Source organism: Elephas maximus, chromosome 8 (assembly GCF_024166365.1).
Source record: "Elephas maximus indicus isolate mEleMax1 chromosome 8, mEleMax1 primary haplotype, whole genome shotgun sequence".
NCBI classification, from domain to species: domain Eukaryota; kingdom Metazoa; phylum Chordata; class Mammalia; order Proboscidea; family Elephantidae; genus Elephas; species Elephas maximus.
In genome coordinates, this window is record NC_064826.1 from 25,670,576 (window position 1) to 25,695,040 (window position 24,465).

General features: G+C 39.6%; 1 long non-coding RNA gene across 1 annotated transcript; it reads left to right on the forward strand.

The window, feature by feature from the left end:
* The first annotated feature begins 290 nt into the window (after positions 1–290).
* On the forward strand, positions 291–10,474 carry LOC126081820 (uncharacterized). Its single transcript, XR_007518444.1, has 4 exons — positions 291–449; positions 7,635–7,726; positions 9,315–9,373; positions 10,309–10,474. It is a non-coding gene; the product is annotated as an uncharacterized LOC126081820 (long non-coding RNA).
* Positions 10,475–24,465: the final 13,991 nt, after the last annotated feature.

A 24,465-nucleotide genomic window follows, 5' to 3' on the forward strand; every position in this document is an offset into this window, starting at 1 on the left:
TTCCTGATGTTTCCCATAGCATCCATGTTTATGCCTACTATTCTTCAGGAGATGGTCCTCTCTACCTCTCTTTTTCTATGAATTTTTTTAAGGACAGAGACAGACATAAACATAATATCGTGCCTCCTTGTTTTCAGTTGTTTCTTTCATTATAGAGTTAATATGTGACAAAGTAATATATGGCCCATTTCTGTGTTGATGCTTTGGTGCGTTATGTTTCTCTTGTTTTCTACTAATTCATTTTTCTTTTTCACTTTATTGACTACTTTACTCCTCCTCTTAAATTTTCTTCACTTATTGGACTGCTTATTTTAACATGCATGCAAAAGCTGGACAACAAATAAGGAAGACCAAAGAAGAATTGATGCCTTTGAATTACGGTGTTGGTGAAGAATATCGAATGTACCATGGAAGAAACACAGCCAGAGTGCTCCTTGGAAGCAGGGATGGTGAGTCTTGGTCTCATGTACTTTGGACATGTTATCAGGAGGGACCAGTCCCTGGAAGACATCGTACTTGGTAAAGTAGAGTGTCAGCAAAAAAGAGGAAGAAACCTGAGATGGATTGACTCAGTGGCTGCAGCAATGGGCTCAAACATAACGATTGTAAGGATGGGTCAGGACTTGGCAGTGTTTTGTTCTATTGTACATGGGATTGCTATGAGTGGGAACTGACTCGATGACACCTAACAACAACATTTTAACATATTTTATAAATCTTAGACTTAACCTCTGTAACATTTATCACTTAGAACCTAACTAGTGAAAAATAAAACAAAATGTTAATTGAAATTCCATCTTAGATCCTGAATTCTAGAATGTGAACAACTTTGTATACTTGAGCTATTATCCAGGATTATGAGATAAGTATTTCATTAGCTCATCTCAAATTCCTTATTGTAGACAATTATAATCTCAATTGATGCTTGTGGTGTGACAGATGGCTTTTGTGTGGCCTTTCTTGCCATGGCCTTATAACTCCCACTCATATGACTGGGTGAGACGGTGCAAATAGGGTAATCGTGGCCCACCAGCGGAATTAGTTTTGCCATCCCGCTGAGCTTGAGGTGAGCCATCTCAGAGATGGGAAAGAGAGGATCTTACCACCACCAAGGAAGAAGAGCCAGGAGTGAGCAGAGCGAGTCTCTTGGATCTGGAAACTCTGCACTGAGACCCTCCTAGGCCCAGGAGACAGAGAGAGCAGTAACACCAAAGATGGCCACACAGTGAGAAGCAGCAGCAGAAAAATGGCAGCAGCAGAGGCAACAGAACCAGGAGACTGGCAGGGAGAGACTGGCAGGAGAGGGTACAGTGGGCTTCCTGGTCCATGAAGTGAGAAAGCTGAGTGCCTTTGGGGTGGGGCTTACTGGCCGAGTGGGGTGCCTGTGGGTGCTTATTGGCAGGACTAAAAGAGCTTTTTAACACTTTTTTTAAGTAGGGCAGAGGCCGAGGGGCAGGGCTGGGAAGAGGCTGTCCTGATGGAAGAACTATATCCTGAGCATTTCTGAAACTGAACTGTTATTTCCCTAATAAATCCCATTAATCACGAGTATTGTCTGTGAGCTCTGTGTGGCCGTTATAATGAATTATCAAACTCAGCAGAGAGGTAGAAAGTGCCATGGGAGAGACGATTGGTGTCAGAACCTCATAGAAATCAGCCTTGGGCTATCGGTCTTGATTCTCCTTCCTCTTGTGAAGTTAAAGGTGGTCAGACACCACCGCCATGCCATTTTTACAATACTGCATACTGTTCTTGAAGATTGTAAATATTTTCCTATTGAACCTTGGCACACAGGACACTCTCCATTTCTCTTCTTTTTTGGTTCCTCTAAATTGATGATATTTTCCTGAACTATTTTCAGTTCACCTTCATATTCCACACAGCTATTCCACTAACCCGTATCAAAACTTCACCTTTTTGTCTTACTGTTTCCCAAGTCAGTTCTTTCCTTATGGTGCTATCTTACCCCAGGAATAGTAGCATCATAGAATATTCAAGCTGTGAGGGATGTTAGAGAGCATTTCATCCTGCTCAATGAATTTTCAAAGGAAGAAAATGAAAGTCAAATAGTTAAATGTCACTTAGTTTGTTAGTGACTGGGTTAGAATTAGAAGATTTTCATCACTTTTGTGGTACCTCTCCTTTTTTAGATCTTGTCACAACTCAGAGAAAGTCTGACAAGGAAAATAGGGAAAACACAGAAAGGAAGAAAAAAAAGCTCTACCTTACTTGTTCGCTTTTTTCCCCCTGGAATTTCTGATTTTAGTTAGTGATTCATATTTTAATCTCTCAGGGTTATGAATCTATTTGTTTTACCAAGAGTGGTGAACTGAACACCTCAGAGTACAAACTCATTATTACACATCCAATTCTGTAGTCACCTTTCATAAATTTCAGGGAAGAGCATGGAAACAATAAAGCTTAATAAGTGAGCTTAAATGAATTCTTTCCACTCCTCTTTTCTTTGCTTGAATGTCTAACTCTGCTCTTTTTTTTCTGCATTGCTGTTATTTGGTGCATTACAAAAAGTAATGTTTTGATTGCTTCCTTGACCATGTCCCAATTTTTTTCGATGAAAAATAACTTTCCACTGAGTCAGTCACACATCATTGCTCTATGTCAGGGCTCAGATCCTAAAGGTACTGATAGTCATGCTATGCTATTATCTTTTATTTAGCCTAATGAACTATGGACATATTCAAGCTAGGCATTTTCACGCAGGAGAAAGATTTGAGGATTTACAAAGGAGCTGCCTAGTGAAGTGCTAGAGAACAAATATTTGAATATGATACATATATGTTATTTTCATTTATTCATTCAATCAAAAAGATCTTGTTGTTGTCAGTTGCTGTCGCGTCAGGCTCCAATACATGGTGACTTATGTATAACAAGACAAAACATTGCCCAGTCTTTTGCCATCTTCCTGATCATTGGTATGTTTCAGTCCATTTTTGCAGCTAATACATTAATCCATTTCACTGAGGGTTTCTCCAGTTTCATTGGCCCTCTAATTTACTAAACATGATTTCCTTTTCTAGTGATTGGTCTTTCCTGATGACATGTCCCAGTAACAGTGCCAAAAATATCTAGTGTGCACCTAATGTATACCAATCATGGTGCAGAGGCACTGAAAATATAATGCTAAATAAAGTATAATTGCTACCAAGTAAAAAACAATTAACTACTGTTCGTTGACAGTACAAGATAATTTCCAGAATGAATGTAATAGCATAAATCCACTCCTAAAAAGAGGGTTCACTTCATAAACAATTGTGAAATAGGCAAAATATACTTCAGTATCCCTGTTTTTCTGGAAACCCTGGTGGCGTAGTGGTTAAGTGCTACGGCTGCTAACCAAGAGGTCAGCAGTTCGAATCCACCAGGCACTCCCTGGAAACTCTATGGTGCAGTTCTACTCGGTCCTATAGGGTCACTATGAGTTGGAATTGACTCAATGGCAGTGGGTTTGGGTTTTTTTTTATCCCTGTTTTTGACCGTTCTCCACTACCATCTTCCATGAGTGGTTTTCAGGCTGGCCCTACCCTTCTGGAACACTCAGAAAAACCTAGATTTAACCAAATAATTCACACAAATGTATTCAGTCTTGGTGGGTTAAATTTTGCCAGGACGTCTCCAACTTTAAAGGAGAGATTGAAGAGGAATGCTTAACCTGAATGAATCGCTACTGTTGGGAACCCTTCGTCAGAGGAGATTTTCGGAGCCTGGAACTCACAGTGCCTCCACATATCAGTTTCCATGCCTGAAAATGAGTGGAAAGAAAGGATCCAGGATCACCAACTGGCTCTGAGTTGAATCTGGTCTGCATCAAACCTTGGAGACAGATTTAATGGCAAAGCTAAACAAATATCCATTCTACATTGCAATCATTCACAGCATCTCCTGAGAGTCTTGTGTGCATCAAACACTGAGGGATGATATGAATAAACAAGCTGGGGCAACCCTTCACATCAAAGATTGTATAGTCCTCATGGGGATAAGAACAAACATACACGCTCACAAATAGCCTTTAGAAACCAGTACTAACACATGTGCAACGAATTTAATAAAAATGGGTGCAAATGTTTCCAAATCGTATTAGCGAATGAAAAACAAGTTAATTGAGGTGCTATCAATATTTTTCACTATTTTGACCAAATTAATTAATTGTTTCACTAGGAATAATTTGGACAAAATTGTTAAGTCTGTTGAGCATGGAAAAAGAGTACATTAATCAAGCAATGCGGTTTTTTTTGTTTGTTTATATATATATACACATATATATATATATACATATATACATATTATGTATAAAGAGAGATTTTTTCAAGGATATGGCCCACGCAGTTATGGAGCCTGGCAAGGCCCAAATCCATGAGTCAGACATCAGACTGGAGGCTTTTCCTGACTCACGTGGTTGCAATGGCTGATGAGCCAAAATACTGCAGGTTAGGCAACAGGCTGCTGACTCACATACCAGGAACCAGAGGTCAGATGATAATGAGTCAAATGCAGGATCAAGAGAAAAAGAGCTTTGCCTGAACATCTATATATATTGGATGCAGGCCACATCCCCAAGGAAACTCCCCTTACATCAGATTGCAAATGGAGGATAATTACATAATACTGAGAATCATGGCCCAGCCAAGATGACACATAACATTAACCATCAGAGTCCACCCATCGTCAACTTAGCACCTGTACACATCTCCTTAAGCTATACATAATCTCTAAATAAAGACAATTATAAAGTCATACTTGCCCTTAACATGGTACAACGAATGCGTACAACCAAAAAGGCACTAGCCCCATTTATATTTTATATAAGCAATAAAATATATATATATATATATATATATATATATATATATAAAAAAATATATATATATATATATAAATATTTAGGAAACCCTGGTGGCGTAGTGGTTAAGTGCTACGGCTGCTAACCAAAGGGTCGGCAGTTCGAATCCACCAGGTGCTCCTTGGAAACTCTGTGGGGCAGTTCTACTCTGCCCTATAGGGTTACTATGAGTCGGAATCTACTCGACGGCACTGGGTTTGGTTTTTGGGTTTTTATATATATATATATATATATATATATATATATATATATAACTGAAAGATCAGTGGTTCAAACCCACCAGCTGCTCTGTGGTAGTCTGCTTCTGAAAAAATTTACAGCTTTGGAAACCCTATGGGCAGTTCTACTCTGTCTTACAGGGTCTCTTATGAGTCAGAATTGACACCATTGGGTTGGGTTTACACATATATATATATATATACACATATACTAAAACAAGGAAGAAATACTCATAACAATTACAGTCCTCATTTCTGCAACTGATCACGTGGTCATAACTGGTATTTAGAACTACCTTCTTCCACCAACCATTCCATATCTCATTTGCCCTCAGCAAGCACCTCAGCCGGTCATGGTTCTTTGCCTGATGGGATGACTCAAAGCTTCATTTCTGAAGGTTCTGAGCCATTAGTAGTTATGCTGGAATTGGGTTGTTATAGTTTTTCATTGACTATAATCACAGAGTAGCACTAAGGGGGGCCCGTAAAGATCTCTTGTATTCCAGACATACTCTTCTTTACTTCCATGATGTAGTATCAATCCAATTTCCCCTTGGTAGTCAGGGAGGTCCCAGAAAGTAGCTGCGGTGCTGCCACTGTCCACTTTCAAATTGTGCCTGCATGCAGAACCATCTGTAAACCAGGCAGAAGTTTTCTCTTCCTTGGTGAACTAAACACTGGTCTGCTTGTAGGAGCCCTGGTGGTGCAATGCTTAGGCACTCAGCTGCTAACAAAAAGGTTGGCGGTTCAAACCCACTAGCTGCTCCACAGGAGAAATGCAGTAGTCTGCTTTCATAAAGATTTACAGCCTTGGAAACCCTATGGGGCAGTTCTACCCTGTCTTTTAGGGTCGCTGTGAGTCAAAATCAACTCAGCAACAATGGGTTTGGTTTGGTTGGTCTGTTTGTCTCTTTGTGTCCCAGTAGCACACCAATTTAACTATAGTTGATTTATGGCGTGTTTTAAAATCTGATGGGTCTAGTGCTCCCTTATAATTTTGCTTTTTAATGTTCTCCAGGCTAATCTTGATTTTTTTTTTTTTTTAATATGAACTTTAGAATCAATTTGTCAAGCTCCATTCAAAATGGTTACTGGTATTTTTATTAAATTATATTATATTTGTAAATTAACATAGAGAGAACTGGCAACTTTATGATGTTGAGTCACCCTATCCAGGAATAGGAGATTTTTTTATTTCGTTTGTTCAAGTCTACTTCTGTGTCTTTCAAGAGAAATTCGCTTATATATACAAAACCATTTAACAAAAGACACCAACTACACTCATATCCATGTCTAATCCAGGCCCCATACAGAAATATATTGTGATATAGGGTCCAGTAGAAATTCATGGATCATCATGAGTTTCTTAAAAGTATATATAAAATTCTGTGTGTATGATGGTTAAGGTTGTGTGTCCACTTGGCTGGGCCATAATTCTCAGTGGTTTGACAGTTATAATGTAGTTTGGCTGTCATATGATGATATGATCACTTCCATGATGAGATTTGCTATAATGTGATCAACTCCATGATGGGATCTGCTGTACGTAGCCAATCAGTTGAAATGGAGTTTCCTTGGGTGTGCGGCCTGCATCGAATATAAGTGGACTTTCTGGCAAGGCTTTTGCTCGAAGTGGACTCTGCAGCTGACTCCTGTTTGTCTGACCTCTGGTTCTTGGGTTTTGAGCTAGCAGCTTACCTGCCATCTTGCCTGTTGATCTTTGGATTTGTCAGTCTTCCCAGGTTGTGAGCCAGAGCCCGGCTGTCTAACCTGGTCGATATTGGGTTTACCAGTCCCTGTGGCAACATAAATGAGGAGAAGCCTCTAGCCTGACCCATGTTCCAGTCTCTACAACTGCATGAGTCATTTCCTTAATACAAATCTCCCTATGCTATATGGTTTCTGTAAGTCAGAATCGACTAGACAGCAATAGGTTTGGGATTTGGGTTAGCAACCCTCCATTTTTATGTGTTTGTCTTTCCAGACTTATGGCTCTACAGGCAGTCCCCAAGTTAGGAACGAGATCCATTTCTAAGTATGTCTTTAAGTCGAATTTGTCAGTAAGTTGGAACAGGTGCATATGGTTCTTATTTAGCCTTACTTAAGTGTAAGGAAGGAAACCCTGGTGGTGCAGTGGTTAAGCCCTACGGCTGCTAACAAAAAGATCGGCAGTTCGAATCCACCCGCACTCCTGGGAAACCTTATGGGGCAGTTGTACTCTGACCTATAGTGTCGCTGTGAGTCAGAATTGACTGGAAGGCAGTGGGTTTTGGTTTAGTGTCAGAAAAGGCTCAAATCTTTAAAATGACTTAAAAGCTGCACTTGCAGCAAGTGAAGGTGATTGTGATGAAGAATTTGTTGTGAGTAGGGGTTGGTTCAATCATCTCAAAGTGAGGGCAAATTTACGTAACAGTAAAGGGCAAGTAGGAGTTGTCTATAAATCGGACATTCCTAGCCCAGAGACTTACTAAACCTCGCTTTCTGTGTGTGTTTGCCAGCCTGGCCCTCCCCCGTGAGGTATTTTTGTACGCAGGCTATGCTAATTTTTGTTTTTACAGTAACATGTGGAAGAGGGTTGTCAAGGTGGTGCTTGTGAGGTTGCCTCGAGGGCGGAACGTGGCTGGCAAACATGCAGAGGTCACATGTTAAGGTAAAATACGGTATATCTTCTATTCTCTCCTTTTACTTTCTCATTTTCGCTTTGCATCCCCCCCAGTTATGCCTATGCCTTTCAGTAGTATTAACATCGTTTATCCCCATTAAAGGCCTTTTAGCTCTAATAAAGGAGTCCCCAGATGGTGCAGAGTTAACATACTCGGCTGCTAACAGAAAAGTTGGTGGTCCGAGTCCACCCAGACACTCCTGGAAGAGGCCTGGCTATCTACTTCTAAAAAATCAGCCATCCAACACCGTGTGGAGCAGTTTTATGCTGATATATGTGGGATCCTTGTGAGTTGGAATTGACTCAACAGCTACTGGTTTAGGTCTAATAATCTTATTGATATCTAGAGCTGTGGTTCTTAATCTTGTTTATGTGTAAGAATCACCTGGAGTAAACATTTGTTACCGGGGCCCCACCCTTTCAGAGAGTCTGTTTAACTGGTCTGGGTGGGGCCCAGGTGTTCCTATAACTTAAAATTCTCCCCAATGAAACAAATATGCAACCATGTTGAGAATAGTGATCCATAGTTACCATCCATCAATAAACTAGTTCTGTGCCAGGACCTGTAGTTTAACTCATAGGCCACGAAACTTTCTCAGTCTCTCTCTTCCACTTGTTGAATTTGCAATTACTTTTTCCCTATACTCTGTAGTTGGGTTTGGCAATCACGGGGTTTTGGAACTGTAATATCTGTAGAGTTTAGTCCAATTTCATCATTCTAAAGAGAAGTAAAGGAGCCCTGGTGGCACAGTGGCTAAGCTCTCGGCTGCAGACCAAAAGATTGGCAGTTCGAACCCACCAGCCTCTCTGCAGGAGAAAGATGGGGCAGTCTGCTTCTGTAAAGATTACAGCTTTGGAAACCCTATGAGTCAGTTCTACTCTGTCCTGTTGGGTCACCATGAGTTGGAATAGACTTGATGGCAATGGGTTTGGTTTGGCTAATAGAAGTAATCTAAAGCCGTGCATGCACGCGAGTGAGAGAGATCTTATCCAAGATCACACATTTGATAAATGAAGTGCCAGGACTACATTATGTAATTGCCTTTAAAATACAGTTTTTACCTGTTTATTTTCCAGTGAACCCTAGATGTATGTTCAATCATTAGGCTTCTTAGACCCCCAATCTCTGTTCTCTTCTGCTTTTCAGCTTGTGTGTCCCACTCTATAGTAATATGATTATTATTTGTTTACTGGTATTTTAGAATAGGAGGGAATGTACCTGTTTTTACCTGTTTATTTTCCAGTGAACCCTAGATGTATGTTCAATCACTAGGCTTCTTAGACCCCCAATCTCTGTTCTCTTCTGCTTTCCAGCTTGTGTGTCCCACTCTATAGTAATATGATTATTATTTGTTTACTGGTATTTTAGAATAGGAGGGAATGTACTGCCCCTCACCTCACAAATTCTCCCCCGTCACAAATTTTGTTCCTTCTGGGACCCAACCACTACCTTCCTCTGTAAAATAACAACGTAAAGTCATTATTTGGTAGTCTTGGTAGTCTAGAGGACTGTCTGAGAAATGATAAAACATGAAATATCATGAAAAATACTTTTTTTTTTTTTTTTCTTTTACAGGGAAACTTACTTCATGTGAAATGTTTCTCGAGATTGAAAGCTAAAAGCAAAAGTATACTGTGAGTGCCATCTTCTGGAGAGATTAGGCCAGCTTGTTGGGATGTACTTTCCCTCAATGCCACATGTAGAACTTATCTTTTATCCTTTCTTTTATTGATTAGTTCCTCGATTTATTTATATCTGCTATGGAACAACAATAAATCAAGGAACTAATCAATAAAATATACAAGCAATGGAAAAGCAAAAACTAAACTGAAAAGCATGAAGATCAGAGAAATTTATATTGGAAAGGCAAGGCTAGGACAAAGAGAAAGAAAACACTGCAAATCTGTTCCCCTATAGCAGCAGAGGAGCTATCAATTCACTGAGACTGGAGAGATTATGTGATGAGTATATTTTGTTATGTGTTAAGTTAGAGCTGCCTATGAGACACTGATGAGGAGCTGCCAAGTATGTAGCTGGCTATGTGAGTCTAAAGCTCGTGAGACAGCTCTGTGAGACAAACGTAGATTTGAGACAGCTCAGCATTTGGTTCCTTGAAGCCCGAGGCTGGATGGGATTTCCCCGACAGCGTGGAGAGAGAAGAAAACAGGGCCCCACACAGGATCCTGAGGAATCCTGCCTCAGTAAAAGGCAGACAGTGTAATGATGTGGCCCCTGGAGCCTGACTGTCTGATTTAAATCCCAGCTCCCCTCCTTACTAGAGGTAATGTTTAAATTATTCTAGAAGATTATTTTTAAGGTGATGTCCTATATAACCTCATTATGTAATAGATGGTTGTATTTTGTTTTGTTTTTAAATGTGTTCTAATCACTGCTTCCTAAGCTGTTTGAAACTGCCTTTCCCGACATGTTAAATAAAGCCTAATCTCTGGCCTGAGAGGGGTTTAGATTAGAAACTGTTCAAAAGAATTATGCCTTATTATTTTTTCTGCTGTTAAAGACATGTCAGCTGGGCTAACTGGCTTCACTGTCCTTCTCCCTTGCCTTCCAGCCTGCAAAATTCTGGGTCAAGAAAGAAAAAGGGGTCTCCGCAGTTTAGCCCCTCCACACTTTGCTGGGTCATCCTTGGTCACCTTCTTCCTAGCTGTAATACAACTTCCTGGTTTTGACGAAGAACATGCAAAGAATTACCATGATTTTCTGGCTACATCTTGTTTTCTTAGAATTATTTATAATGCTTTTCTTTTTGCTTTTTTAAAACATCTTTTGTGATTTTAAATGTTGCTTGTTTTAGCAAAAGTCCCATTTCCGTTTTTTTCCACTGTGAACCAGATGAACTTTTTCACTGGAACGGTCACATTGTCTCATTGAATTTCAGGTCACTTGTGATTTCTTTTTTCTTAATTCCACACAGAGAAGAGGACTGAACTCCTAAAAACTCTGCCCGGCTCTCACTCATACTCCCTTGGTAGAGCTCAATTTCAGCTGAAAGCTTCAAACATCCTTCATGTTCAGGAATGTAGGCGAATGAAGAATCTTTTATAGGGCATGTACATTGTTACTCTTTATGGTCAAAGACTTTTGCATTTTCCTTCTTCATAATTCGTAATAATTTGCAACCAGGTTTAGATGGTGGGTTATACACTTCTTTCATCTACTGGAATTTTCTATGCCTTTGAGTATTTTTATCTATTAGAAAAACATGCCATCTCTTTCCATGTGCACCAGCAGCATAGCCAGCTGCTGGAGTTTCTCCTAGACTGGGAAACTATAACATTTTCCTCTAGCCTCTTCCATATGCATTCTTCATGTAGAATTCGATATCTATTTCAAATCTCTTTTGATTCAATTTCACACTTAAATGGTGTAATTCATCTCTCAGATAATATTGGATGTGTGTACAACCACTTTGGAAATCGATTTGGCACTTTCTTAAAAAGCTAGAAATAGAACTACCATACGATCCAGCAGTCCCACTCCTTGGAATATATCCTAGAGAAATAAGAGCCTTCACACAAACAGATATATGTACTGCACACCCATGTCCATTGCAGCACTATTTACAATAGCAAAAAGACAGAAGCAACCAAGGTGCCCATCAATGGGTGAATAAATAAATGAATTATGGTATTTTCATACAATGGAATACTGCGCATTGATCAAGAACAATGATGAATCCGTGAAACATTACATAACATGGAGGAATCTGGAAGGCATTGTGCTGAGTGAAATTAGTCAGTTGCAAAAGGGCAAATATTGTATGAGACCACCATTATAAGAACTCAAGAAATAGTTTAAACAGAGAAGAAAATATTCTTTAATGATTGCAAGGGTGGGGAGGTAGGGAGGAAGAGGGGTATTCACTAATTAGAACTATTTTAGATGAAGGGAAAGACAGCAAACAATACAGGAGAGGTCAGCCTAACTGGTCTAAACCAAAAGCAACGAAGTTTCCTGAATAAACCTAATGCTTCGGAGGCCAGTGTAGCAGGGGTGGGGGCCTGGGAACCAAGGTTTCAGGAGACATCTAGGTCAATTGGCATAATAAAATCTATTAAGAAAACATTCTGCATCCCAGTTTGGGGAGTGGTGTCTGGGGTCTTAAACACTTGCACGCGGCCATCTAAGATGCATCAATGGGTCTCAACCTACCTGGAGCAAAGGAGAATGAAGAACAACAAAGATGCAAGGTAATTATGAGCCCAAGTAACAGAAAGGACCACATAAATCAGAGACTACATCAGCCTGAGACTAGCTGAACTAGATGGTGCCCAGCTATAACCGATGACTGCCCTGACAGGGAACACAACAGAGAATCCCTGATGGAGCAGGAGAGTAGTAGGATGCAGACCTCAAATTCTTGCAAAAAGACCAGACTTAATGGTCTAACTGAGACTAGAAAGACCTCGGAGGTCATGGTCAGCAGACCTTTTGCTGGCCCGAGACAGGAACCATTTCCAAAGCCAACTCTTCAGACAGGAATTGGACTGGGCTATGGGATAGAAGATGATACTGGTGAGGACTAAGATCTTGGCTCAAGCCGACACATGAGACTATATGGGCAGCTCCTGTCTGGAGGAGAGATGAGAGGGCAGAGGGGAACAGAGGCCGGTGGAATGGACACGGGGAATACAGGGAGGAGAGAAGGAATGTGCTGTCTCATTAGGGGGAGAGAAACTAGGAGTACATAGTGAGCTGTATACAATTTTTGTATGAGAGACTGACTTGATTTGTAAACTTTCCTTAAAGCACAATAAAAACAAACAAACAAAAATATTGGATGTGTGTAACCTGCATTTTCTGACTCAATTCAGGGGTAATTTTTAATGCAGAATCATAATATGTGAGCAGCCAGGAAACTGTGTTTGAATTCCTACCATGAATAATTAGTAAAACCAAGCAAACAGAACAAGCAATTTTATAACCGTAAGATCAGTAAAAGAGTTTGTGTTGAAATTCTCTGGTGTAAAAACATACAACAAGCAGTAAGAATGACTTAGTAGGCTTTTTTTTTTTTTTTTTTAAGATTATTGAGGTCACATAGAATGTGTAATTATTAATGGAATCCTGGCTCTGAATTTTCTAATTATCAAACATCTAGACATTAACATTGCATAGTATGTTTCCAAAAATAATTATAAATCATGTTTAATGCCTTCAGATTCCTTCTCATCAATGAAGAGTAGATACACATGTGCTGGTAGATATGGAAGTTACTAGTTAACTTGGAAATACAAAATCAGGAGTTGAAAGTAAATTCAATCAATGTTCAGAAGACAACAGCTGATATTCCTCAGTTCTGCCTTGGGATTTGAGATATGTTCTCATGACATAGAGCATATGGCTTGAGGAGTAGCTAACCTTAGAGTCACAGAATGTTACCAGTACAAGAGATGGCCTAAGTAGTCTGACTCCATTATTTTATAACTAAGGAAACAGAGATCTTGCCCCCAAAATTGCTGTTGTTTGCCCCAGAGTCGATTTCAACTGATAGCGACCCCAGGTGACAGAGTAGCATAGGGTTTTCTAGGCTGTAATCATTATGGAAGCAGATCTCCAGGTCTTTTCTCCTGCAAAGCAACAGAGTGGGTTCAAACTGCCTACCTTTCAGTTAGCAGCCAAACGCTTTACCATTGTGCCACGAGGGCTCCTTTCGTCCAAAATAAAGGTTTATTTAGGAAAAAAAAAATCCACATGGTGAATGCAGAGCCCAGATCAAGCCAGATTATCTGCCTCCCAGTTCAGTTTCTTTCTGACGACGATGTTACCAAAGCACCTTAGTCCAAGAGCTAAAGCTCTATTGATATGGACACAAGACCCTTAGCGTAACTGGGATGAGGCACAGTCAGTCGTTTGCCTCTCCTTCCTTTTAATAGCCCACACCACCGAAGCTCTACCTGCTGTGGTCTGCTGGCTCCTTCCCCCAGAAGGTTAAAAGCAGCTGCTGTCTAGTCAACTCCAACTCATGGAGACCCCATGTTTGTCAAAGTAGAACTTTACTCCATAGATTTTCAGAGGCTGATTTTTCAGAAAGTAGATCGACGGGCTTTTCTTCTGAGGAGACTCTGAGTGAACTCAAAACTCCCACTTCATCAGCAGCCCAGCACATAACTGTTTGTACCATCTAGGGACTCCGCCCTGAAGCTTACCAGTCCTTTATCTGGTCCATTTGGAGTTCAAAGTGGCAGCTAACTCATCTGATGCATTTGTTAATCAGGCTAATGTGCTAAGGAAGAGACCTAAATGTTCCCACGTACACGTGTGGCCTTCCTAGAGAAATCCAAGCCTGTCATCATTGAACCCCGTGGTACACAACTGGCATGAAGGTCAATTTAAGAAAATAAAAAATGATTACAGAGCACTTTCATGTTTTCATTTAGTCTGAAAATAGCTGCATTAGTTCCAACAGTCAAAATGTGTATTCCTATAGCCTAGATGATATTACCTACTTTATTAAATAGAAACACATTTTTTGAAAAAGTGGCATTAATTTTTTAAATTTTTTATTGTGCTTTAAGTCCAAGTTTACAAATCAAGTCAGTCTCTCATAAAAAAAAAAATTTATATACACTTTTCTATGTACTCCTAATTGTTCTCCCGCCAATGAGAGAGCACACCCCTTTCCCCCACTCTCTATTTTTGTGTCCATTCAGCCAGCCTCTGACCCCCTCTGCTCTCTCATCTCCCCTCCAGACAGGAGATGCCAATATAGTCTCATGTGTTTACTTGATCTAAGAAGCTCATTCTTCACCAGTATCATTTTCTATCCGATAGTCCAATCCAATCCCTGTCTGAAGAGTTGGCTTTGGGAATGGTTCCTGTCTTGGGCTAACAGAAGATCTGGGGACCATGACCTCCAGCGTCCTTATAGTCTCAGTCAGACCATCAAGTCTGGTCTTTTTACAAGAATTTGGGGTCTGCATCCCACTGTTTTCCTGTTCCCTCAGGGGTTTTCTGTTGTGTTCCTTGTAAGAGCAGTCATTGGTTGTAGCTGGGCATCATTTCATTCTTCTGGTCTCAGGCTGACATTATCTCTGGTTTATGTGGTACTTTCTGTCTCTTGGGCTCACAATTACCTTGTGTCTTTGGTGTTCTTCATTTTCCTTTGCTCCAGGTGGGTTGAGACCCGTTGATGCATCTTGGATGGCTGTTTGCTTGCACTTAACATCCCAGAAGCCACTCTCCAAAGTGGGAAGCAGAATGTTTTCTTAACAGATTTTATTATGCCAATTGGCTTAGATGTCCCCTGAAACCATGGTCCCCAAGCTCCCCCCACAACCCGCTACCCTGGCCTTCGAGTCATTCAGTTTATTCAGGAAACTTCCTTGCTTTTAGTTTAGTCCAGTTGTCCTGACCTTATCTGTATTGTGTGTTGTCTTTCCCTTCACCAAAAATAATTCTTACCTACTACTGAATTAGAGAAAACCTCTCTCCCTCCCTACCTCCCCCTCCCTTCTCATAACCATCAAAGAATATTTTCTTCTCTGTTTAAATTATTTCTCCAGTTCTTATAATAGTGGTCTTATACAATATTTGTCCTGAAAAAAGTGGCATTAATTTTAAAGAAAAAATATTAATGTCTAGGCATATATAGGAGATGAATACAGCTTTCTAACCTTTTTTTCCTGAAATTAGATCATTAGCCTCATCTTGAAATCGGGCAACCCTAGAGATCCAAATTTCTTATTGTTAGTCTGATCTTCTGAGAATTGTATTACTAGGAATTTCAAACCAGACATATGTCAGGGGCAGCCCCAGGTCAGCTGAGTGGCTGACATTTGTTCTATGGGGGACATGTAGTGTCTTCCTAAAACCCACTTCACATATGCACAGGGACTGCCTTGCTGGGTATTTCACATTCTGTAAACAGGAGCAGAGACAAAACTAGGCCTTCAGTCCAGGGTTGTAAGGCTCTATTTATGGACGGTCCAGAGAGTCTTCAACCTGAACACTAATGAAGGCATCTACCAAGACATGCTGGCTCCTTTATCTTGCTCACTTTCCCAGCAATGCTTTAGTGAACATAATGGGCAACCCCATGTGTGTCAGAGTAGAATTGTGCTCCGTAGGTTTTCAAAGGCTGATTTTTTTGGAAATAGACTGCCACGCCTTTCTTCCATAGTGCCTACTCTGGGTGGATTCAAACCTCCAACCTTTTGGTTGGCAGCTGAGCACGTTAGCTTTTTGTACCACCCTGTTGAACATAAATTAGGACAAAATGTATCCACACACACAAACCGAGAAAGAAGGAGAGAGCAGCACAGTCATCCAATAATGGAGAAACAAAAGAAGGACAGAATGTCAACAGACACTATAAAATTTCCTTTGGCACGTGTTCAGATTGTCATTGTCCCAGCCAGGTGACCATATGCCTATAATGTGGCAGAGCCATTCTCTGGGCACAAATCCAGGTCTCCAGCTTACTGATCTCTAATTTGGATTAATAACTCATTGTATTATCTGAAAAGAGTTTATAATATACCTAGTCAGTTGAACCATAAAGAAAAACTCATCCCAAATCAAACACACACAGTTTTCAATATTACCATGCAAAACCAGTCCCCACTTTAATCTGACAGTGGGAAGAGCCATTCATTCAATGAGAGTACAATAAAAAGCTTCTACCAAAGGTAACTCAGCCATAGGTGCTGTGAGGGAGGAAGAGAGAAGAGAAGGACACGGGGAAGATAGGAAAGGGAGTCAGTATGTTAGATGTCCGCCAGTCCCAAGCAGCTTGCTGGGAACATACAGTCCTCAGGACAGTTCTGCAAGGCAGGTAATATTATTCCCATTGTAGAGATGAGGAGATTAAGATTTTAGACAAGTAAGTAGTTGTCCAAGTTCATTAATCTAGTTGGAAAACCTCTAAAGTCTTCATGGAAATGACAGGCTGAGTGGCTCAAGAAACATACCTGGAAAACAACAGAAACAACTAGAAAATTGCTTCAAGATGGCATGTGAGCACACATTTGATAGTGTAATGTGAACTGAATACAAAGTACTGAGGGAATATCAAGTAATATTAATCAGATACTGCTAGTAAAAACATTTCATGGAGATGAGGCGTGGCATGACTCCAAAGCTTCTCAACTTTTTAAATAATGAGATGCGGTCTATTTAAACACTAACCTAATTCCTGAAGCTGAGAAACCAGATGAGTGTGAAACTTCAAAGTTCTTGAGTTTTAACAGGAAGGACTCCGGGCTGGCCAGGAGAAAAAGATTAAAGATAGCATCTCTCTGCTTTGTAAAGATGGAAGCTGAGAAGAGCTTCTTCCTCTTCCAGCAGAAAATCCAGCTAGCTGGCTGGTAGATCACATCTGCAACAAAAGGCATCTTTTCCTTCTTTACTGTAGAAGTACTTAAAATTCATTCATGCAGATACATTTGCGTTGACCACTTAGGAAGGTCCCCAAGACTGAGAGGGATTTTATTCCTGTCAAAATTTTCTTGACTGTTTAATATGTATTCTCCTTAGCAAAAGAGATAATATTAAAATTCTAGAATTACGGATACCCTTAAAAGAAAAACTGACTTATGTATTACATGCCTTACTGAATTGTGTAGTACGTGCCTAATTCACGAAGTTCATGAAGGGACGCATTAGTCATGTAATACACGAGTCATTTCTACCCCGAACTCTTTTTAAATACATTTCTCTTTCAGGATCATGAATTTTCACTGATTTCTCCTGAGAGAGAGATGGTCAGATGGATAGTGAAGAATCTTTTGCCAAAAAGGCGTTTCATCTCTTTCTATTGACTGTGAGAACACTGCTGAGACTGGTTGTAAGACAGGAGACAGTGGGCCCCCAAATCTGCAAACAAGGTACAGGAAATGGGCCAGGGCACAGAAACAAAGCCATTCCCCAGAACAGTGGGGTAGGGTATCAGAAAATAGCCCACAAACTTCCTTATAGTTGTCTTTCAGAAGCAGCTAGAGAAAACCAGCCCCAGGGACATACACAGAACAACCACCTGTGACTGCTGTGTGACCTTCCAACAGGGGCAGTGAGGGGCTGAAGCAGCAGCCAGGGAATCAAACCTAGGGAGCGAGAGACTGCACAGGCGCAACACCCCATAATAAGTCCTGCTACGAAGCCCAGAAGCCTCCAGGACAGGAGCCATCTTGGAAAGCTGTTGCACAGGCACCGTAGTTAACATATCCGTGCCTATGTCTGTGAATAAACATGAATCTTTTCCTGCCCGAGAACTTTTAAAAACCTAGGCGGGTCTTTTGTTCTGTGAGGCGAAGGTAAGTGTTGCTTTAGGCCTTTCTTGGCTTCGCTTGCAAGGCTCTTCAATAAAGCTTTGCTTGTGTGGAAAATTCTCCTTGCCTCGCCTGTTCATTCTTGACCAGTGAGAGGCAAGAACCTTATTCTGGTAACAGTTGGGAAGGAGAATGACACTCTGGTCTCCAGTTTTCACATCTGTAATATGAACAGGCTAGAGTAAATGTTGTAGAAGATTTTTTCCAGATGTAACATCCTGTGGTTCTACAAATCAAGAAAGATAAGGTCTGGAAAATATCCGTTGGATTTAGCAAGTAAGCAGCCATTGGTAACTTGGTAGAGAGAAATTTCTGTGAAGGAATTTTGGACACGTGATTAGTATTAGGTGGGTGAGGGATGGCCACACAGGTGAAATGAAAATTTTTTTTTTTAATTGATTGAGTCAATTATAGTTAATAGGTTTTATTGAGGCAAGCAACTGTTTGCAAGCAAGGAGCATCCAAAAAGGAGTTCATTCAAGCAGTGCAAGTATAGAATTTTTAAAGGAAGTTAGAGGATCTTTCAGTAGGGGAGTTACAATGATTGGGTCTTAGGTATGTCCTTACTTGAAGGGAGGGTTTTACAAAGTGGGGTCTTACTGTTACTGGTTCCATAGACATACTTGTCCGATGGGAATTGGTCATGTCTGGTATGGCAAATCAGAGACATCCTTCAATGTGAAACTTTTTGGGAAAGTTCTTACAATCAGAACATTTTGAAAACTCCCTATTGTTCTGTCAAGGTTTGTACCTGGCACAAAGGGTCACCTGGATTTATTCTCAGGAAGGTTTTGCTACACCTGGCACAAACAGCCATCAGTTTTTATTTAATATCTAACAGTTAAGGAATGAATAGGGGGTGAGCACATAGAGACTATGATGGGACACATCTTTGTGTGTACGTGTGTTCTTTAGGTGAAGGTTTATGGAGCAAATTAGTTTCCCGTTCAGTAGTTTACACACAGATTGATCCGTGACATTGGTTGTCATCTGTGCAATGTGTCAACGCTCTCCCCATTATCACCCTGAGTTCCCCATTTCCATTCATCTGGCTTTCCTGTCCCTTCTTGCCTTCTCATCTTTGCTTTTGGGGAGATGTTGCCCTTTTGGTCTCATATATTTGATTCTTCTAAAGAGTACTTTCCTCACGGGTGTTAATGTTTATTTTATAGGGCTAGTCTATTATTTGCCTGAAAGGTGATCCCCCGGAATGCCTTCCATTCCAAGTTAGGAGGGTGTCTAAGGGCCATAGTCGCAGGGTTCCTCCAGTCTTTCTCAGACCAGTAAATCTGGTCTTTTTTAAGAATTTGAATTTAGTTTTACATTTTTTTTCCCACTCTAACCAGGACTTTTCTATTGTGAGCCGTCAATAGTGATAGCCAGGCACCATCTAGTTTTTCTGGCCTCAGGCTAGTGGAGGCTGTGGTTCCTGTGGTTCACTAGTCCTTTGAACTAATTGTTTCTTTTGAGTCTTTGGTTTTGTTCACTGCCTTTTGCTTTGGCTAGAAAGAGATCAATAGTTGTTTGAACATGTCTTTAAAGTAGCTTGAACCTGAGGAGAAGGAGAGAATGAAGAATGGCTAGAAGAAAATGTTCACTTGGTAGGATAGAAGAGGTTGATTGCTTGCTGGCATTTAAAGATAATTAAAATATTAGCACCTTTGAATGTTGATGGGCAAGACCTCCTAGGGAGACAAGTTGAATGTAGAGAAAAGTGAGGTCCTTGAAGAGATGCAAGGGAATGAGTTTCAAAACATATGTGCAATGGTTCACCTTGGAGAGAAGGAAATAATGAAACAGTTCAGGGAAATGGCTAACTCCCTTGAGAAGGAAGGAAAAAAGGAGAGATTAAAATAATGATTACATGGGAAAACAAAACTCTATGGAACTTCAAAAATCCTATCCCTTTCTCATAACAAGATTGAGTCTCCATGCAATCTGGCACCAAATGACAGGTTCTGAATGGGTGTGTCACTTCTAAATGAATGCGTAGAGTTGAATGGAATAAACAAAATGTCTAATTCTGAATTTAATGCCAGATACATTTATTTAAAGTTCCCCTTCTCTATCTCAGAACAATGTCTTCATCAGTAACAAAGACAGAAATCAATTTTAAAATTGGTCATTAACCCTCTCTCTTCTCTATCATAAACCCGCTGCTGATGAGTCAATTCCAACTCATAGCAACCCCACAGAACAGAGTAGAACTGCCCCATAGGGCTTTCAAGGAACAGCTGGTGGATTCGAACTGCCAACCTTTTGGTTAGCAGCCATAGGTCTTAACTACTGCGCCACCAAGTTTCCGCCTCTATTAGAACCGCTTCTTTTTAGATTTTCTTTTATTTAAAGCAAGTACAGATAGAATATTCTTTAGGGGAAAAAGCAAATGCAAGGATACTTTAAGCTGCCATTTATGCTCTGGATGACTTTGGACAAATCAGTGGAACAATTTAGACCTCAATTTTTTCATCTATATGATGAAGCAATTAGACTTAGAGAATTCTCTAAAGAACTTTTCAGATCTGAGTTTTTTCACTCTAAATCAGAGAACATTATTCCAAACAATGAATAATGTGGTTTTAACCAGGAAAATAAATAATGCAAATGTTTCTCATGGATTTTCACCTTGAAGCAGGTGCTTAAAAATTGAAAGGAAAAAAATAGCAGAGATTTATTTTTTCAATAACATTAATAGTTTATAAAGAAGTTCTTTACTACTAATGTTTAATTTTCTGTCTGAAGTGCTAGTCAAATACTGTTAGGTTCCCTTTGGTCCTCAGTGCACTTCATACATCAAGCTGACTGTCTTTTCTTCTATTAGAATCACCGAGCTTAGTGCAGAAGATTACAGGCCAGGAATGCAAACCTTGCCCATCAAAGTAAAATCATTTTTGTTTATTGTATATAAACAACATATAATGCACTCAAAATTAATCTCAGTCTCCAGAGAAACAGAAGTGTATGTCCTGGTAAACTTGATGGGATCATTGGACACTTTTTAAGTCCCAGTTACTAAAAAGGCTCAGGATATAGAAACACCAGAATTTGGTGAATCATGAGACTTTACTGATTTTTCTTTTCATCTACGTAGGAAATTATATGTGTCTGTACGACTGTCTCAGATAAGACCCTTAGGTGCACAAAGGAGAAACCTACTCAAATTAGCGCAAGTAAAAAAAAGTTTGATATTGTTTAAAAGGGTAAGACAGAATCTCATTCTTTCAAAAGATGGAACAAGAATCTCAACAACCGGAAACAAAGAAAAATGGTCACAGAAGTAGACTGGCACTTGACATCTATTGCCCATGGCACAGGAGTCCAATAGAGATTTAAACACCATATGACCAAACATTTAAAAGAGATAAATTAATGCCTTAGTCATCCAGTGCTGCTATAACAGAAATACCACAAGTGGATGGCTTAAACAAAGAGAAGTTTATTCTCCCACAGTCCAGTAAGCTAGAAGTCCGAATTCAGGGAGCCGGCTCCAGGGGAAGGCCTTCTCTCTCTGTCGGCTCTGGAGGAAGGTCCTTGTCATCAGTCTTCCCTTGGTCTGGGAGCATCCGAAGGCAGGAACCTCAGGTCCAAAGGACGTGCTCTGCTCCTGGTGCTTTCTTAGTGGTATGAGGTCCCCAACTCTTTGCTTACTTCCCTGTGCAGGCCACATCCCAGGGAATCTCCTTTTACATTGGATCAGGGATGCGACCTGGTAAGGATGTTACAATCCCTCCCCAATCCTCTTTAACATAAAATTACAATCACAAAATGAAGGACAGCCACAAAATACTGGGAATCATAGCCTAAACCAAGTTAATACACACATTTTTGGGGGGATGTAATTCAATCCATGACATTCAAGATACCAAATTTTTAAATAAAAATATATTCTGTCCTCCTACGTGACAAACTGAATAACAAAGTAAAAATAAAAGAAAGAAAGAAAATGTAAGCCTATGTTTTTTTATGACTGAAAGTTGGCAAAATATCACAGATAAATGAGTTTAAGTTTTATTGCACATATCCAGGTGTTTTGCTGAGAGGCTAAGGTATATTTGGATATACATAAATACATATGCAAGTAATAAATATTTATTCTATAAAGCATCTTCACATTTTCATTTCAGCAAAATTGCTCATTTTGTTGTTACCATCAAAATGTTCACTTGATTTGTGTTTTATCAATCCAGAGAGATCCAGTGCCGTCAAGTCGATTCTGACTCATAGCGACCCTATAGGACAGAGTAGAACTGCCCCATAGAGTTTCCAAGGAGAGCCTGGTGGATTCGAACTGCCAACCCTTTGGTTAGCAGCTGTAGCACTTAACCATTAGGCCACCAGGGTTTCCGTTTTATCAATAGTAATGCTAAATTAGACAGCCATTCTTGAGTCACTGCAGTTCTTAGATAATATGTCTGCATATTTCAACTAGGAGAAACTTTGCTCTTATGAGGCTGTGGCAACAGGAAGCATAAATAACTCAGAAATGAACCAAAAATTTTACGTATAATAATTAAGCATTTAATGGGATCCCATATGGAAATTACCTTTCCACAGAAAATATACAACGGAATCGACTCTACGGCAGTGGGTATATTTTGCATATTCTGTGCTAATTTGTGAATACTTCTGGAACCGCAATTGGAACATTTGAAGAGAAACAAGAAAATATTCTTCCTGCATTATTAGAAATGATATTAGATATTTTATTGTGCAAGAATCTATTTTACTCATGCCATGTAAGTGGAAGTGTCTGACAGGTAAATTAGTCATTCCTCCTACCTAACAGCTTCTATTGCTGAAACATGAAAACTGAAACACACTGGTCTTTCAACTAGTTGTTTTGTCTTAAAAAGCAGATAATTTTACTGAGTAGGCTAAATCAACTATTTCTTAATGTTAAGAAAATTTCCTGATTGTAACGATTACCAGGTCAAAAGGAGTGGACAGTTTTATAGCTCATATTTCATGTTGCTCTGCTGAAAGAGGTGAGCCAATTTGCAGTGATGACAGGGAGGGAATCTATGAATAATTATTAACAGGTTGATTGAAACAAAAAGTTTCCTGGTTGAATATTTTCTTCACTTTTTTCACGTCCTATGACACTGATACCCTGGTGGTGCAGTGGTTAAGACCTACAACTGCTAACCAAAAGGTCAACAGTTTGAATCCACCAGCCACTCCTTGGAATCCCTATAGGGCAGTTCTACTCTGTGCTATAGGGTTGCTATGAGTTGGAATCGACTCAGTAGCAATGGGTTTGGTTTTTTGGTTTTTGATATCCTTAAAAGTGGTCTTCAAAAAGTGTTTGTACTATCCGCTGATTCAAGTAAGTTTTAAAAGCCTGTTTAAATGACATGATATTGTGAGCCCCTAAATTTAGAGACTGCCTTATTGGTCTTTGAAACTCTTAGTGGCATAGTACCTAGCACATTTTAGGTAGTTAGTTTGTTGAATTAAATAGAAAGTCAAACAAAGAGAAAGTGAAAATAAAACAGATAAAAAAGCAATATTTTTTTTCTGGACTATTAGGAAGTTAAGAATTTCAGTCCAATCCAAGAAGTTAATTTTGTCAAGTCATTAAAACCCTTCAACCAGTGGTTCAATATCATGTAAACAAAACAACTGATTGAATATCATCTTTTTTTTTTTTCCTTACTTTCAAACAGTTTCTTGGACACAGTTTCCAAAACAAATCCAGCTCTTTCGTTCGATTACTTTATTAAAATTTAATAAGCATCATAAAAGCACAAAAAGCAATTGCTGTTTTGTTCTTAAAAATTAGCTAATAGAATATTTAATAGAAAAGAATTACACTCACACTTCAAAGAAGCCCTGTGAATCAGATTGAGACTTATCAAAAAGTTTAAAAATCTAATGTAAGGGTGAGGTATGGGAGAGCAGAAAGCAACTGGGCAGGATATATCAAAATTACTAACATAAAAAAAAAAGAAAGCATACATTCCCTTTATTCTAAAAATTCCTCATCATTGAGATTACTCTACAGAAATACTTGGACATGCATGAAGTGACATATGGACAAAGTAATTTATTCAGCATTATTTGTAACTATAATGGAAACAACTTAAATATCCATCGATAAGCAACTGAGTAAATATTTTATAGTATACCCATACAATGGAACAGAATACCTTGCAGTCATTAAAGAAAAAAGAAATGTGTAGAGAAATAAAAGTGCAAAATATGTGCTTCCATTTATGTAAGAGAAGAAAATAACACCTACGTGTGTGTGCTTACTTGTATATGCGTAAAATGTCTCTGGAAGGACACAGAAGAAACTTGACCTTGCCTTTCTGTTGTAAGGAAACCTAGTGGCTAGGGGATAGAAGTGGAAGCAAGTCTCTTCTCCATATACTGTTTATTCTTTTGGATTTTAAGCCATGTGACTACTTTGCCTAAAACTCATTGCTGTCGAGTCAATG